This window comes from Chaetodon trifascialis, chromosome 4, assembly GCF_039877785.1.
Source record: "Chaetodon trifascialis isolate fChaTrf1 chromosome 4, fChaTrf1.hap1, whole genome shotgun sequence".
Taxonomy (NCBI): Eukaryota; Metazoa; Chordata; class Actinopteri; order Chaetodontiformes; family Chaetodontidae; genus Chaetodon; species Chaetodon trifascialis.
The window spans coordinates 15,865,553-15,880,966 of NC_092059.1; the positions used below are offsets into that span (position 1 = coordinate 15,865,553).

A 15,414-nucleotide genomic window follows, 5' to 3' on the forward strand; every position below is an offset into this window, starting at 1 on the left:
GGAGCTGAAAATGTGCGAAGATTACACGGCTAAGGCAGGCTGAAAATAGGTGCGAGAGGGCGCGAGACAAAGAGCCAGAAGAGAGAATTGAGTTCGACTGGACTGGGTTCAGATGAAATGAGCTGAACTGAATTAAGCTGAACTAAATTTTCTTCTGTCTTCTGCAAAGCCGTTGTGAGATACAGTTCACCGTTCAGACACCTGGACAGAGGAAAAAGAGAGTGATGGAAAAGAACCTTTGTGCTGGCGGGGCGCCCCGGCGAGGTACGTTTTTGTCATGTAATAGAAAAGTTACAGGTTCATTTCCCTGACGGCCAGCGTTTCTGGAAAAGTGTGTTGATCACTGAATCCTGTTTCCTCTGGATCCCCATTTTGGCCTTTTGTTAACAACTGTTGTGCTGTGATAGTATTTAAAACTAATATGAAATCCGTTGAAGCTTTTGTATTTGGTGTTAGTTAAGAAGTTAAAAAGGAAGGAAAAAAGAGAAGACACAAAACTGAATCACCAAAGAGAAAGAAAAACAGATCCTGCACATTCCCACTGAAATAGCCTACAGTGTCACAACAATAAGAATATAGAATAGAGGACCTAGATTTATGGCTAGATAAGTGAGAATAGTAGGATAGTAATCTCCTGCATGAAGTGCAGTGGATCGTCTATGGACTGGATCCAAAAAAAAAATAGCAAAAATGAATAAATAAATAAAAAAAATCACACCATTGCTTTTGAACCCTCTGGGTGAAAGGTTGAGGTTGAAGAGTCTCCTCAGAGAGGAGAATGACAAGAACTGAGAAAAAAAACATTTTCTTTTTCCTCTCGCTGCCTTTCGTCTTGAACCATCTCCCTCTCTGTGTACGGTGGCAGCCGTTCTGGCCATGCCTGCATGGCAGAAAATGATTTACTGCTGCTTCCAGCCTCACAGAGAGAGAGAGACTCTCTGAGAGACTGCTCACTTTGGGATCCGCTCAAACACAGTTAAGACAATAAGGTGGCTCTTTTCCCAGTTTCACTCCTGTGTTTTGCCTTTTGGCTGTTCTGCTCTCCAAGGTAATGTTTTATTTTTGACTCCCCGCTTCCCCGAGTCGTTGGAATTTTTCACAATTTTAACGGATGCTGGAGAGAAAAGATCAAATCCTCACAACACGAAATGGATTCTGTGTCCTGACACAAAAAAGGAACGGGCTAAACATCTGTGATAACACAGATGCACCGGGACACAGAAGGATACAGATTCAATAAGATGATGCCACTTATGTGCTTACTTTTGGATATACAATATTAATGACCAAAGAATACATGAAATAATGTCTTCCTTAGAATTTCCATCTCTACTGAGTGGCTTGATTTTAGTTTAAATGTTTTCTGAATACAAAGTGATGCATATTGCCTACGATGATTAGAGGAAACTAAACAAAATTCTTGATAAATTCTGAATTAAATGTAAAAAACACCTACCTATCAAATTAAAATATTAAAATGTGCAAAGAAATCAGATTTTAGACTGCTCTTCTACGGCTGTGTTCTTCAAACAAGTGTATGACTTTTAATTAAAGATGGCTTCCATCGGTTAGCCACAGGCGTGATAACAGAAGAAAAGAAAGCAGTTCCTGTTAACAGCCCCACTTTGTGTAATTTCTGCATTTCCAAGAGTCCTAATCATATAAATCAAGAAATACATCAACACAGATACAGATGAGAATTTCTGGTGGGTTTCAGTACAGAGAAATGACTGAGTGGAAAAAAGATGAAGAGATAAAGACAATAGGAAAGTTGGGGGGGAGTGCAGCAGGTGACTGAGCCAGGACGGTCGTTCCTCACCTGGCAGCTGTGGCTCGAGGCCAGGGACACACACAGAAAGCACTCATACACATAACAAAAACACACACACACACACGCATGCATGTTAACACCACACCCACCACAAGTACACAGCTGACTCAGGTGGAAGGGCAACAGAGGACAGACAGACGCGCACACAACAGACAATGTGTAACCCTGGGGCAAACCCAGCTCTCTTACCGCTCTTTCATCGCTCTTGTCTTCTCCTTGTTGCGTTCTGCTTCCCTTCCTTCCCTCAGCGGTGAAGAATAGCGCTGCTAGCACTCGCTCCATCTCTTCTTCTCGTGCCAGCTTTCGTGGCCTGAAACGGAAAAGGACAGAAAGGGGAAGCAAACCATTTAGAAACTGTTCGAGTGCAATAGAGACATCTCCACCAGCAAGCCCACATCAGGAAAACTAAATAAATAAAAGCATTCATGGAGACGGGCCTTGTGGGATTCCAGCTATTGCTTCTAAAACTCAGTTCTCTTTCGAAACGCTTTCTTTACTCAGCGTGTGAAAAGATTGTGTGGACAAGATAGGCACAGAGATTACAAACCCGTGCGGTTTGTAACCTAAAGAAAGTCAACATGTATTTTCTTAAGTCTTATTTCAGTGTTGAGCAACTATTTAAAAAAAACATATATTCATCATGAGCAACAACAAGCAGCGCTGGATTCGCAAGAGTCGAGCGAGATTGCTTAAAGTCAGGAGGAATGAAGTTCACGCTGGGGTCAGGGAGCTTTGACTGGCAAGCAGTGGCGACAAGGAGCCACAGGATGATGATTATTATGCTCCAATATGGCTGCATGATTGCCATTTACAGTTTGCATACCTGCGTTGGCTTGTTGCTGCGTCGTTCAATTTTTGTTTGCGGAGACTAAGTTGACGCACAATTGTGCTGTTCGGAGAGCAATTTCTATCGCGGCCATGCTGCTGCATAAATTGACAGGGTTTGTGTGTGTGTGTGTGTGTGTGTGTGTGTGTGTGTGTGTGTGTGTGTGTGAGAGTGGAGGGGGTGTCTTACAGTGCACTGATGAAATTGCTAACAGCTGTGACAGCCGCCATTGCACACACACACACACACGCTCTTCGCCCATCTCATTTGTAGCATACAGCTGCACGGATAAAGCATGAGGGTTAAGCAAATATTGTACAATGGCCAGGAAACAATGACCTGTCCCCATCCCTCGCCTATCTCTCACACTCACACACACTCACTAACTGCTGCATTGCAAACTGTGTGTGTGTGTGTGTGTGTGTGTGTGTGTGTGTGTGTGTGTATGACTGGTGCTGCTTGTCCTCTTTATGACTGAACAGAGCAGACACCCCTGCTCCCCTCCCTTTCATTTTAATCTCTATTATTAATGATAAACCTCCTCAGTCACACTCTTGCTCCGTCTGCACCCCTCCACCCGCGCCCTCTCCAGCCTGGTGTCGACCCTCCCCAAAACCCCAGCGAGGCATCAACAGTGCTCCTTTGTTTGCCCCCCCCACACACACACTCCCCCTCCTCTCTTCTTGCCCCCTCGCCCTGCCCCGGACGATGCTGGTTGGTGGGGATGGAGGCATGCCTCGACAGGAACGCCAGAGGAGAGGAAGGGAGGGAACGAAGGATGGAGGAGGGAGGGATAGGAGAAAATATGTAGGTGGGGGGGGGGGGGCGTAGGGGTCTTACAGTCATTTTTTTCAGCCATTCTGTCTCTCTTCTCTTTGATTCCTGTACTTTTCTGTCCATTCAGCATTACATGTGAGGGGCTTCTCAGAGTGCTTGTGGGGAGGAGGGAGGTGGGTTTAGAGGGACTGCACACTCACTGAACCCCCTGACTCCAGTTAACTGAAAGTTGTTTGCAGAAGACTATTTCTGGTTTGGGCTAGGAAGCTAATTTTAAACACCAAAGTAAAGATGGAGGAGAGAGAGAGAAAAAAAAGCTCTGACTTTGGATTTTTTTATTTCAGCTCTGAAAGAACAAAAAAATTCTTTGGCTTTTACATTTACATGGCTCAGAAATAATGTGCGTGATAGTCCAACAAGCGATTTGCAAAAATAGCCTTTAAGTACACAACTTGTAATTTCTCATTTATGCAAAGAAAATACTGGACCTGCCCACTGAGGTTAGTCAAGACATAATTTTAGCTGTTTCGTTATGGTACCACTGCTAGCACCGCAAACCCAGTTCTCTAATATCATAAATACTGCTCTTGTAATGGTGCCTGGGGCATGTCTCATTTGGAAGTGAGGGAGACAGCGCAGTAAAGCAGCGCCTTTCCCCCCTAGCCAAAAACACACGTGCACGCACACACACACGCACGTACACAGACGTCGTGGCAGCTCGGATCATTAACCCCAACTAATCTACAAGCATTATGTTTATAGAAAACGCCTGTCCAGTTTAGGCACTCGCGCAGCCAAGCCATGCTAATTCATTCTGTGTGTGAGTGTGTGATGTGGTGTATTTATGAGCTATGACGACATGTGCGTGTCAGCACTGCTGTGTGTGTCATGTCTCTCAGTATGCATGTGTGTACACGTATGTGTCATGGCTGCCTGTGTCCACAGTGTCTGCTGTGACAGACACAGAGAGAGCATGACAGAGACAGTGAAAGTGTGTGTGTGTGTGTGTGGGTGTGTGTGTGCGTGCGTGGGTGTGAATGCGTGCGCGTGTGTGTGCGTGCAGTGAGACTGCCAGTGATGCAGCTCATAGCCTTGATCTAGACTTCTGCCTCTCTTGGACACCCAGCTGTGCCTGCTTCATCAATCAATAGGACAGATGAAGACAGGCTCCTGCCGCGCTGTGAGGAAAAACGGTGGCTTGCGTGAGTACATGCGTGTGCATGTGTGTATCTGCATGTAAGGAAGCTAGACTGCCCTCAGGGAGAACGTGGCAGACATGATGCAAACCTTCAAGGCTTCCTGCCCACACAGAGATCATCTGCACCAGATTTGCTTTCTTGTATTACCAGACTCCATTTGATGGATGATTTACATAGACTGATATATTTGCCGGTGTATTAACCCCAACCTCCTAAAACCTCTTCCGCGACCGAAAAAGACGTAACATTGGAGTTTTTGAATTTCTGTGCTTCCATGCAAGCAAAATTCAGTGAAATTCCATCATTTTCGCAGCTTTTGAGGACTCTGGGTTGTGGGAAGTGGTGCAACTAATTTTGGAAGCATTTAATATCCACCAATATCATGCTGAGACTGAAACTGCTTTGATACCACAACTATTGTCCCACTCCAACAATGCAATAGCAGGCTAAAAAAGCACCAAAGAACACATTTCCATTGGTCAGATGAGACTTTCACCCCAAATCCAGGAAAATGCAATTACACACACAACTGTAATTACTTGCTCCCTCGCCCCCCAACACACACGCACTGCCGCTGATGTGTCTAGCTACACTCCTTAAAACCCTGGCTATAAAAAACATCTTACAGGTTATTCCAGAATATTTATTTATGAAAATAGGTTTAATATACCTTCAGGCACAGTCAAATGAAGTGGAAAATACTTAGAAGCTAAAAAAAAAAAACCTCCACAAGCAGGGCAGATCAAGTGAACATCTCATATTTTCATTGTTTGAAATAGTTTCTGCCAAATAAAACACTGGTGAGACTGAGGCCACAGCTGTAAGAGAAACACCTGAAACTGCCACTCACAAGAGCAGGCGAAGGCTAAGATGATCAAAAGTAGCTCGTTGGGTGTCATCGAAACTCATCCACCTGACTTTACTCATCTGCAAAGTAGGCAGGTACGCCCTTGGAGAATGCACATTATGAGGGGCTGTATATGGTCACAAGGGAATGTGATACTAAGTCAATGCAGCGTACCTTTCTGAGTCAGAATTAGCAGCAAGTTCGACTTGAGAGATGCTGAGTGGAAAAGTATAGTGTTCCCATAGGTCGCTATATGATTCAGGACACCCAGACCTGAACGACGCGGTTACATTTTTGCTAACCTTTTCAGAAGGTGTGTGTGAGTGTGTATTCCTCATTAATTATTCTGCACAAACTGCAAGATTTCAAAACACTCAACCACGTACAACAGCGCCTTTTCATTTCTATCACTAGCTATTATGGAGGAACACAGGCATGCTGTTTTCAAAGAAACCTTTAATTTCTAAATCACAAGGTCCACTTTATTTGAAGCCCGATTTTGATAAAACGGTCCCCAAAGTGCAGTGAAATCAAGCCCATAAATCAATTTGACGATTTCTAGCGGAGTAATTAAAACTGAAATTGTAGACATTATTGTGCAGGAATAGTAGGAAGATGGATTTGGGTTTATTTTGTTACTGGGAAGGAGGAATGTGTGTCATTTCCTGGTGCTCCAAAATGGCCAAGTGACTTGAATGCAAAGCCACAGAAGCCATTTTTCCCACAGCGCCTAAATCCTCCAGAGCTGTTATCAGTCATTGGGAGGTTTTGCCTCTTCAGTATGCAGCAAGACCGTTTTGTTTGTTTTCAATGTAACTTGTGATATTTGGCCGGGGCTCAGTGCCCTCTTTGTTCGCCATTGTGTGGAGATGAATGAATCTTTCTTTCAAATTTCATATAGAGATGCACTGTGTGAAACCATAGTAACACCTTTGAGACCATTAAACTTAATTACAGACTATGCAGGCACCAGGAATAGGCCACTATATATATGTAAGCTGATAGAAAGCAAGTATTAACCCTGTGAATTCTGCCATACTGTTACACTTCTATATCGCTGACCATTATTTAGCTATCAAGCATTGCAAATACTGCAATTCTCTTCCTTCTTTTGGTGGCACCCTGCAAGTTTCCAGCTGCTTTTCATCAGCCTTCACATGTGGAGAAGAGCGCATTAGTGATAGCCTTGTGAGAACGGGGAACAAACAATGCCATTGCGACTCATTGTTCAGATTAGAAAAAAGGCTGTTAAAGAGTTTGATGGATTTTGCACACTAGCAATCGTAGATTAGCAAAGATGCAAACTGTGGCTGCAAAGCATTCTCGTTAATGATACCTCTGTAGAGAAATGAGCATTGCTTCCTCCTCTGTGATTGATTTTTCTCTGCATGACTGCCGAACGTCGGTGCAAAATGGCAGAGCTCTTGTTTTGATTTGGAAGCGACTCATAACGAAACCAATGTGCTTCCATCGGATAACATTCTGAGAATATCCTCATGCGATGTCACATTTATGTCACGCAAAGTCATTTACTGAAATAGAAGAAAAAAAGACAAAAAAAGACAATGCAACTACTGAGTGGAGCAAGAAACATGATGCAGTAGCTGTTTAGAAGTTCCTCTCCTGGTCTAGAAACTCACCTCTGTTCTTCAAAAATACATATTTAGAAGTTTTTCCATGAAAAAAAAAATCCCTTTTTTGCCTCAACGTGGCTTAGATGGACCTCTGCACCTTTTAATTCATTTAGTATGCATGGAGCTATGAATATGCAAATAGTCCCTGCCTCTACCTCCACCCACTCCTCCACCATTCGCCTGCAACTTCAGCGTATCTGCTAACCTTCAACTCTACTCATCAACAACAAGCCATCAGAGCTCTGCTCGTGTTCTGTTTTGCTCACTACTGTAAACTTCACAATGACAACTGGTGATATAGGAGTAATTCAGCCACACGTGTTTGAATCAGAAACCAATTACGAAGAACAACAAATTGTACAGGGTCGGCTACAAGTTGATGCATCAGATCTGCAATGTACTGTATTTTATGTATCTACAGTGTCACATTAGCAGTTATAGATAGGCTCGACTATGCTATCATGAAATGGAACGCCCCATCCTGCAAGTTAACAGGATTGGTTTCTTGACATATGAAACCTTCCTGTCATTGGTCCAATCATGGCATTAACTACTTATTTCGCTCCTGATACATTTTTTAGCATATCAATATCATTCCATGGGCATGTTAACAAGGTTAAAAAGACTTCTAATCTGTATGTAAGTGATGTACAGTTCGGATTTGGGTTAAAAAAAAAGAAGCAGAAATATGCATTTTCTTCTGAATTAAAACTGTAAGTAAATTGAGTAAACTGACTGGATTAATTCTCAACCCTTAAAATGAAATTACTGACATAAAGAAAAATCCAGACATGAAATCCTGTGTCAGTTCCTAACCCGAGATGCCCTGATTGCGTAGGCATATTGTGTGATTTGACATTGTACCAACGCCTGATGCTCAGACAAAGGAGCCGGTGCAGGCCTCGAGGGGGCAGATGACAAACACTCCTAAACCATGGCCAGACATAATCCCCCCCTCCCGCCAAACCCCACAACAAACGCACAGCGGAGGGGGACTTATTCAGAGCATATTAGGGAGGTGAAGGAGGCCGGGCGCTAAGGGACTCTCCCCACTTGGTTGTCCTAATCATCTGAGACAACCCCTCCAGAGGCAGACCCCCGCCCCATCCCCTTCCTGTCTACACACCCCACTCCAACCCCTAACGCATGACCCAGACACATCCAGGAACGTTTACAAGAGCGGTGCGGCAGTGAAGTGGGGAAGCTGACCAAAATGAAGAGCCCCCCCGGGAGCTGTAGTTTAATTGTCCATCTTCTTGGTCCAAATTAAACAAGCTCGAGCGCAGTCGAGTATCTATACGGACACACACCCCTCCCACCGCCGCCACCACGCTTTTAACAGACTGGCACGTTCCATAGAGCATGCCATTGATGCAGAATGATGAGCGAGACCCCGTTGTCTCGTTATATTGTCTTCAATTAGGCACGAGATGATGGGAGACAATGAGACGAGCATTTGTAATCATGAGCCTCGCAAACTCATGCTGGGAAACAGAACTTCATTATGCCCAATGGTCCCTCATTGACGATAAAACCCAGAATATGTGTGGTTCATCCTTAGAAGTTTTCAAGCACAAGTGGCTCGGAAAGAAGTGAGTCACCAGGAAATACTGTGGGGGGGTTCTGAAACTGAAAACAACAGATATGGGTCGAGGCCAATCAAAAGTGAGTCGCAGAAACTGCATTCATCCTCTTATTACATGTACTGTGCACTTACCTGAACTTTCATCCTATGCAAGTTTACCACCTGGTATTTAAAGTTTAAAGAGGGTTTTAGGAAAGAGAGCTGGGATGAAATTAGAAGAAAAAAAAAATCACTGCTAATACTTTAAGAACAAGAAATTCAGTGCTTTACTGAGCTACTTTTTCAGGCATGAATTTACAAGCATAAAGTGTAGCCATGATGTCTTTTCATCTTCGCCACATAAATGTTGTACAAGCTTAGCTCTGAGAACAGAAGCTCTGGCAGCGCTGGTGTCAGCTCAGAGCCATCTGTAGAAATTACACTTCTTAAAGAAAGAGAAAGAAAAACTCGAGAGCGCATTATCTGCATTTACCTGGAGAGCGTTCAGCTGAGAAATGACTCTAACCCGACATCTTGCCGGCTTTGTAGCTCACCCGTCATTTAAATCACGTTCCACCGTGGCTGTTGGGCTTTGATAGAACCATCCGACCGGACAAATACAGCTTTCATAAAATTGTGCAAATGATTTCTTTCAACTGGGATCGCGGCGGTATTGTTCCCCCGTCCCTGACCCCCCCCACCCCGTCTTTCTCTCTCCTCACGGCACAAAGAGCTAATCTGAGACGAACACTCGCACCAGCTCTGACACTTTGTCAAACCAAAACCAGGGTGATTTTATTTTCTTTAAATCATGTAAGTGAAGCATGAGGTAAAAGCCATCATCCATGGAGGACAACAGAGGTTTTAGAGAAATAGCTGCGAATTTTCTCCCCAAACACGCTGCGGGGATTATATATTATGCTCCCTTTTACCCATCTATCCCTTCAGCTGTTCTACCACATGTACAGTATCAGAGAGGGACCAGATGCATACAGAAATGTTTTGGTTTTCCCATTTGCAGATGAAATCAGTCTGCAACGGGTGCCAGTAGGGGGGATATCCGTCAAGTCAAGCAGCCCTGGGGCCGAACAACCTTTCCTGCAAGGCCCCGCTCCCTTATCTGATTCCAGCAGACGGGGCAAGATGATGGCCATGCCAGCCAGCGCCTTTGATTTTTAAAGTATATCCCTCTGGTTTCACACTGCTTTATTGATCGCCGACAGACCTCATTGTGTTCCCCTGCAAAAGGAGCGCTTCGAGAATGCTCTATTTGTAATGTGATCACCCGGATGAGGATGGCAGAGAGGTGGACAGACACTAATCCTCTTTCTGCCCCCAGTCCCCGGCATCGTCTATGGTGATTCTTCTGGATGGCCTGTCGAGTTTCTCATCGCCTGATTTGCAGATGACTCCCCTCTCCCTGACGTTCCTTCTTTTTTTTTTTTAATTGGGGAGGGGTCAAGCTATGATCCACACTTGAGCGTCACTTTTTATGAAGAACAATAGCTAAGGCTGGTGATGCAGTGTTGTAGTCAAATTTGACAGCAGTCCCATTTAGCATCCACCAAGCACTCATTATTCACCCATTTACAACGGGGTTAAATGAAATTAAACACATTCTACACAAGCAGTCAGGTCGATGCTCAGTGTATTTCTCCAGGACCTTCCAGCAGCAACGATTTCCTGTTCATTCATCATTGTTTTTGACCACAAGCTGAATGTGAAATGTGCTCATCAACCTCTGTGGCCCTGACACATTCCTCTGTGTTGAGCAGCACAACGTAACAGTACTGAGCGGGGAGCATCTGCCTCGTCATTTCACCCAGATGGCGGCAGAAAGTATGTAAATTGGTTCATTAACCTTACAGTGCTTTAACCAGTGGGCCATGCAGAGGGCTCGTTCCATCCGGGTTTTCTTGAATTTTATTATCACCCATTAATAGCATCGGGAAATTTTCGCTAATGGCCTGAGGTGGTTCGCTGTGGTGTTATCAAACACTGTAGTAATTATACACGACATCCCTCTGATTAGCACTCCTGTGATTATTGCACCATGTCAGATCGTCGTTTCTCCCCAGGTTTAAAGACAGCCATCCTTTTTCTTGCCGAGAAAATATTTCAGAGGAAGGGGGGAGAAGAAAAAAGGAGGCCTGATATTATCACAACACTCCCCCACCCCGACAGGCAGGCTGGGATCTTTAACCCCTGACAATAGAATGCCATGAAGAAAAAGAAGCAGGGGGGCGAAAACGTGAAAAGAGTCCGCATTTTCATACGGCGTTTCCCCCCAGTGCTTGCAGAGTGTGTGAAAAATTAGCTTGCTGTGTGTGAGCTGCTAGCACTGAGGGCTTGCACCTGGAGCAGGGAGGAGCATGCGCGGGGTCAAGGGTCACCTCGCGGGCTAAACAGGATTGGAGTTCTCCCTCTTCCAAAAGAAGGCCAGACGACCCCTGCGGCTGCATCACGCAACATGGGCCTTTCCTTCCCTTCTCTCCTCCGTCTCTCGTTCACCTCCTTTTCTTTCTCCTTTGGAAAGGCACAGTAATCCATAATCCACTCAACTATCAGCGGCTCAATTATCCCTCCCGTTCGCCCATTTTCTCCCCTCGGATGGAGATTCAAAAACAATTAACCTCTTCACGGCTGGGGACTTTTCCCAGGAAAGGGCACGGTGGTAATTGAATGACTCCGCCATTTACATTCCTGACCATGACTTCACTCCTTCACGCATAAAGCTGGTTACTTAAAATCCTAATCTGTGGCTTTGTGATTGTCCAATGTCATTATCATGGATGTTGTATTATCACACTATGAAGACAGTATTTTACTTCAAGCAGGATTTTACGGGACAATTTGGTAATGTTTACATAACACCCTTTTGACCCACTTAAACCTTAATAGATTTACATCATTTTTACTCAAACATGTCGGCAGATTAGTGATTTAGAAAATGATGCCTTCATAGAACCTAAAATAACAATTATTCTCACGTCAAACTCAGTAGACGGTGCTATCCTGTAATCTGGTACAACTGGACTATTTCACACCAAGTGTCTATAAGGTATGGCGCATCCCCCCACATCCTCAGCCTTCAATAAAATGTTCTCTTCTCCCCCTTCGTTATGGAGGGGCCTCCTATTCATCTCCAGGTAGAAAGCCTCAAAGTGTAGGAGGGAAGAACAGCTTGTTGCACCCATTGAGCTTTTTATTGCTTCCCCCTTCAAAGGGTGGAGGCAGAGGAAGAGACATCCTCAATCTCCTTGATGCCATGATACACAGAGTCAGCTTTCAGAAAACACACACAAACAAGTGGCAGGATTTCGGCTGAAGCTCTGTGCAAATTTCACCAACACTTGCTCTTCAAAACACTGAGAAGATTACATGGTTGGCAGAGCCCATTCCAGCTGTTAGGGGATAATCTCCCAACAAACAAGTTTATCAAAAATGGACATCATTGAGAAAAACAACTCCGAATACGCGATGAAAATTATTAGGCTCGTTGGACCTGAAACGGAAAAACACTGCATGCGGCTCTGCTTGTTCTGACGTGTGTTGTCAAGTAAAGATGTCGAACAAAGACTCCAACCAGCCATTTTCCATAAAGCAAGCTAGCTTAATGGTATCTAGCTAAACCAGCAGCAGCCAAATGACGTAATCCCCAACCAACACAAGCCGAGAAACAAAGACGTGTACTCCTCAAAAGGAGGACACTCTTGAAGATGAATCTGTCGATCACATAAATACACATATCGGAGCATTTTTACCAACTCCCACCTCTAATTTGTGTTTTGCATTTCCTTTTGCTCCACTTCAGAAGCCACCTCGGCTTAAAGCCCAACTCAAAGACACCCACCGTCAGAGGGCCTCATTTAAAACCTCCAGCAGAGTAAAAATGGAATCTTCAAGTAGGCATTACATTAAATGTTTATTTTTGAAGCTCGAAACATTCAACTCCTATTCATTAATAATGGATTAACACTGTTTCATTGACCCCAGTCCCTTTAAATTCCAAGATCAAGACTCAGGTTTAACATCATCATGCTGGAAAAAATTAAAAACTGGGAAATCATTAAGCTTCAGAGCCTCTTGTGTGTGTGATCTAGTACAATTAACGCTTTTAAAAAGAGCCAAGTAGCACAGCGCATAAACCCCAGCGAGTTGAACAAAACAGAAAGAATAAAATAACTACAGGCACCATGCCATACCTATATTCTTGCAGACACGTACCAGAAACAGCATAGCTGAAATCTCGCTCTCTCACATACCCTGAGACACACACACACGCACACACACAGAAGAAGTCTTTGATGTTTCCTCATGAGTGTGTGTACTGCAGCTGTGTGAGTCACCCACACTCCATCCAAGATCCATATAGGCTACACAGCAGCAGCAACGGTAGCAGTAGTGAGGAAACTGCAACCCTGTACCACACACACACACACACACACACACGCACTACAAACTCACAAACAACATTGCGTGTCTTGATTGCCAGCCAGGACAGCAGGAGGACAAAAAAAAGAGAAGCAGAAGAAGACGGAGAAGAAGAAGAAAACATTAAACAACTGGTTGTGCCCCAGACAGACTGGAAACTTCTCTTGATCATTATGTCTAGCGTTCAGGTGTCTGGGCTCAGGCCGACTGTAGGCGGTAGTTAGGTTGAGGGTAGTGGGAGGATTGAGGGGGGTGAGTATAGATAACACAGCAGCCAGACAAAGAGGGAATAAGAGGGCTGCCTACATACCACCAGCATCAAGGAAGGGAGGGTAGGAGGCAAGGGAGGGAGCCACGAGAAGAAAAAAGGAGGGTTATAAAATTTTGATTAGACAGTCCTTTGCCGAAGTGACTTTCTGTATCGTTTGCTTTTTCTTTTCTTTTTTTTTGTCAGTTCCCCTCCCTTGTCGCTCCTCCAGAGCGCCGCCTCAGAGAAAGGGGCAGACAGATTTTATAGGTCCTAATTAAAGCCATCTGAAGTCTTTCAAAACATCAAATGGCCCCGGTCCCCCGCTCTTTCCCTCTGATTGTGCAAAATTCATGGAAAATCAGAGAGCACCCATTTTTGCTTTGACTCCCAAGTGTACATAAATTTTACACCCCCCCCCTCCTCTGTTGACCTCGCTACCCCCTAATTTCCAATCAATTAAAGGGTTCAGTGAATGACATGACCTCATAGAGTGTCTGTCAAATTCAGTGGAATTTGACATAAATGCTTGTTTGGTGGAGCAACTCATTTGTGAAGGAAATTAATAGTTACCATCTTTCTCAGAGCCTGACCTGAGCACAAACTTAAGGAACGTTTTTTTGTTTGTTTGTTTTGTTTTGTTTTTTGTTGTATCCTGCATTGGAAATGTCACAATAGGTTATTGAAGATCCACCCTTATCCTGCCTAGCGGGTTGAAGTGAAGTGCAGCCCTGTTTTATTGCGCTTCAAGTACTCCATTTTTTCCTCTCTCGTCCCCCACTAATTGTCCTCATTGAGCCGTGTGGACCGGCTGCACAGTCTGCCTGTCTGGGGGTCAGCGGGTTTACCGTGTGCTTTTATCTATATTTCATGGTATGGCGCTGCGCGCAGACAGCCACGCATCCACAACGAGAAAATTCACAGAGGCGCACAAAGACTGTCGACAGGAGAAAACGAACTTCGAGATCGTTCAAGCGTCAAGTCACGTTTGTCTCACAATAAAAGACTGAAGCGTCTGGAAATGTTTAATTCTCCTTTAGATGTAAACAAAAAAAAAAAAAAAAAAAAAAAAAAAGGACAGAAAGCACACGGCACAAAAGTGACACATTCAGTCACACGTTTAAAACTGAAGTCGCGTATAAATGTAACTACTACTTACTCCTGGCGGCAGTAAATAAGCGATTAAAAGAGAGGAAAAAATAACGTCGCCTACTTACGATTCATTTCAATAACTTCTGGGCGTTATTGTCTCGCCCCTGCGCCTCTCCGGTGGTTTGGAGACGGAAAAAGTCTGTTCCTCCGGCGCAGCAGGGTCGATCTCATCGACAGGACGGTCAGCCTCATCAGATGGCGATAAAGTTTGCGTTAGATAACACCTGGTTAATTCTGCCGAGCACAGCGGACGTCCGATTCCGCCGGTGTCAGATCTTCAGTGATGCCTGCACTCGCCGGGATTGAGCGCTGAGAGGAGAGGGAGCGCACAGAAAGGCGTCATGTGAGCAGGGGAGAGGTGCGCCATTGGCCAGCCGGGGATAAGTATGATAAGGCTGCTCTGTGCGCCATTGGCCCAGGACGGGAGCGGAGGCGCCTCCTCACTTGGCTGTGCGCAAGAATGTGAGTGCGGCTCACTGTTCATAATTTTCAGCAGCCAGCGGGGGGGTTGGTGGGGGGGCAGTAAGTAACAAATTGTTCCAAAGATCTTCTGTTTTTTGTCATCGACGCACAGAGTTACGCGGAGGACAGCGAGGAGAAAGGCACACGTTCTGTTTGCTCTCTGTAAAAAAAAAAAAAGACCAATGAATGAGAGTGTGGTGAGTCTACACGTCAACTTTTAAGTTGCAGTCAAGTTGAAGATATGGACGCTTTGAATGAGGACACGTGATCTTGGGCATGTTCAGCATTATGGTGAAGGGTAAAAATGGCCGTGAAATAGCCAAAATCGTGTAAAAAGACAGCGAGGGAGCAGTTGTGCTCCCATTGAGACTGCAGTCAATCAACCTTCAACCCTTAAATGTCATTGATATAAGAATTTTTCTGTTGATTGCACGGCTAACA

The 15,414-nt window shown here is 44.6% G+C and overlaps 1 long non-coding RNA gene across 1 annotated transcript in view; it reads right to left on the reverse strand.

Annotated features, from left to right (window-relative positions):
* LOC139330702 (uncharacterized) overlaps positions 1 to 14,897 on the reverse strand; it is a 28,588-nt gene extending 13,691 nt beyond the window's left edge. Inside the window, exons 1-2 of the long non-coding RNA XR_011602144.1 lie at positions 14,577 to 14,897; positions 2,021 to 2,141 (exon numbers count right to left, since the gene is read on the reverse strand). This is a non-coding gene — a long non-coding RNA (uncharacterized lncRNA). The remainder of the gene's footprint in view (positions 1 to 2,020; positions 2,142 to 14,576) is intronic.
* Positions 14,898 to 15,414: the final 517 nt, after the last annotated feature.